The sequence below is a fragment of the Trichechus manatus genome, unplaced genomic scaffold (assembly GCF_000243295.1).
Source record: "Trichechus manatus latirostris isolate Lorelei unplaced genomic scaffold, TriManLat1.0 scaffold00006, whole genome shotgun sequence".
NCBI classification, from domain to species: domain Eukaryota; kingdom Metazoa; phylum Chordata; class Mammalia; order Sirenia; family Trichechidae; genus Trichechus; species Trichechus manatus.
Genome location: NW_004443942.1, coordinates 16,877,767 through 16,880,756, shown reverse-complemented (window position 1 = coordinate 16,880,756; position 2,990 = coordinate 16,877,767).

Sequence of the window (2,990 nt, the reverse complement as noted above, 5' to 3'; positions counted from 1 at the left end):
TTTTGCTTTTGACTTTATCCCACATAACTCTCAGCGTCTCTTCATTTTTCTTTGTTCTTTTTTCTGAGTTTTCCTCAAACAGTGTTGTATCCAAGCGTTTGTCTTCAATTCCACTGATCCTGTCTTCCACCGTTTCAAATCTGCTTCTCAGCCCTTCTATGACATGGTCCGTTTCTGAAATCTTGTTGTTTATCTTTTGGATTTCTAATTGTTGCTTTTGTATAATTTCTAGTTATGAATTTATTTTGGTATTTTGTTCCTGCATTATTTTCCTGAGTTCTTCCAATTTTTTATCTGTATTTTCCATGAATTGGTCTATTTTTCCCTCATTTTTGTCTGCTTTTTGCTTCAGCTGTTGGAGAATTCTGAGTATTAGAGATTTGAATTTGCTATCAGGTAGTTTTAGTGCCTTTTCTTCCACAAGAAGGTTATCTGGTGTTTTATTTTGGATGCCTACTGGAACTGTCCTGTCCTGTTTTTGTAAATGTTTTGTTATTGTCTACTGTCTTCGTGGCATTCAGTAGTTATTTTTCTCGTTTATTGATTGTAGATTTGTTTCTTTCGTCCCTTTTTGTTGTAATTTGGCTATATCTGAGCACGCAGGCTGTGTGTTCTTTGTTGATTGCTCGTCTGTGGGCACAATACTTTTTACCTACTTCTCCAACTGACAGGGTTAGTCACTCAGATATGGTACAGCAGGGCAGGTCTAGCTGAAGAGGAGTTATTGGGATGGGTTTTTTGTGGCACTTACTACTGACACCAGGGCGTGTTGGTAATCAGCGCAGGTCAGGTTCCAGTAGGCCGTGCCTGTGCTGCTTAGTGGTGTGATGTTAACCGCATGGTGCGGGTAGGTAGGATGTAGGGGGGAGATTGTTATGGGTGGAGCTAAGATGGATATGGGAGAGAGGAGAGAGGAACAGGAGCCAAAAACATACAAACAAAAAAGAATGTTAGGGGAGCTTGCCGTTGGAGTGGAGAGATGAGAGACTATGAAACGGAGAAAAACAAAAAGGGGAAGAGGAAGAAAAAAAAGAAAAGAAAAGAATGCATAAATAAAAATCAGAAAGGGAAAAGAACAGCAAAGTTCCCAGGAATCCCACTGGTTTGGCTATGAGGTCTGGGGAAGTTGTTCTCAGGTGTTGCAGTACAACCTGGCTAGAAGGTGTAGATGTATACAACACCAGGTATTCAGGGAACAGAAAGAGAAGGAAAATATAGAGAGATGAGAAACTGAGTAATGAAAAAAGACAAAAAGGGAAAAAGAGTGAAAAGAAAACAAAATAAATTAAAAAAAAAAAGAAGAAGAAGAAAAGCCCCCCCAAAACAGAAAAAAAACCAGCAAAGATAGAAATGTCCTCAGGGATCCCTCTGCACATCTGTGCAAGCTGAGGGGGTAGGTTCCAGTCCACTCAGCACCGCCTGGCCCAAACGGGCTCCCAACTCAAGAAAAGGAAAAGAAAACAAACCAACAATTCAAAACAAACAGAGGAACAAAAGCCCCGGGATCCCACCAGCTTGGCAGGCCAGACAGGGAAGCGCTCCACACTCGAACAGAGCTCTGCAGCCCCTCAGGAAGAAGCAAAGATGGCTCACAGAGCCAGGTATTTGAGCGAAAAGAGGGGGAGGTGGTGAGAGGTAAGGAAGAAATCAAAAGAAGCAGAAAAAAGCAACACCAGCAGCCAACAAATGGCACTCAGAGAACCAGCCCATTCTGGTGGGTGGAATCCAAGCAGCCAGTGCTTCCCAGACAAGAGATTGTCACCACAGGAAGCAGAGGAGGCCGAGTGGGGGTTAAGAAGGGTAGGGGTGGGAAAGCGTATATCGCAAATTACCGGTTGTTTTGTCTCCTGCTGGAAGCTCCATGAAGCTGCTTTCTTGTACCCCCGTTTGCTGGTCTCTGATAGGAGTCCAAGATGGTGGATCTGCACTGTGCTAGCTGATAGGGGACTTCTTCATGAATCTCTCCTCGCTCTCCATTCTCATTCAGTTTTCTCACTCCATTTGGTGCTTGGTTGAATTCTTTACCTCTTCATTTGATATTTTAGGGTTTCAGGATTGTTGTTTTCTCTGTTCAGCTTAGTTTTTTTGATCTTTGATGTGGAGGGACTGTGTGGTACTTCTGCATAGAGCACCATTTTGTCAGACGTCCTCTGGAATTCCCATTCTTTGCAATGTTATCCATAATTATGATCCACAGAGTCAAATGTCTTTGTATAGTCAATAAAACACATGTAAACATCTTTCTGGTATTCTCTGCTTTCAGCCGTGATCCATCTGATATCAGCAATAATATCCCTAGTTCCATGTCCTCTTCTTAATCTGGCCTGAATTTCTGGCAGTTCTCTGTCAATGTACTGCTAAAACTGCTTTTGAATGATCTTCAGCAAAATTTTACTCATATGTGATATTAATGTTGTTGTTTGATAATTTCTGCACTCTGTAGAATCACTTTTCTTTGAAATGGGTACAAGTATGAATCTCTTCTAGTCAACTGACCAGGTAGCTGTCTTCCAAATTTCTTGGCATAGATGAGTGAGCCCTTCCAGGGCTGCATCCATTTGTTGAAACATCTCAATTGGTATTCCGTCCATTGCTGGAGCCTTTATTTTCTCCAATGCCTTCAGTGCAGCTTGGACTTCTTCCTTCATTACCATCAGTTTTTGATCACATGCTACCTCCTGAAATGGTTGAACTTTGACCAATTCTTTTTGGTACAGTGACCTGTGTATTCTTTTCATCGGCTTTTGATGCTTCCTGTGTCATTCAATATTTTGCCGATAGAATCCTTCGAAATTGCAAGTTGAGGCTTGAATTTTTTCTTCAGTTCTTTCAGCTTGAGAAATGCTGGATGTGTGCATCCTTTTTGGTTTTCTAACTCCAGGTCTTTGCACATTTCATTATAATATTTTACTTTCTCTTCTCAAGCTGCCCTTTGAAATCTTCCCTTCAGCTCTTTTACTTCATTATTCCTTCCATTATTGCTTACAAAT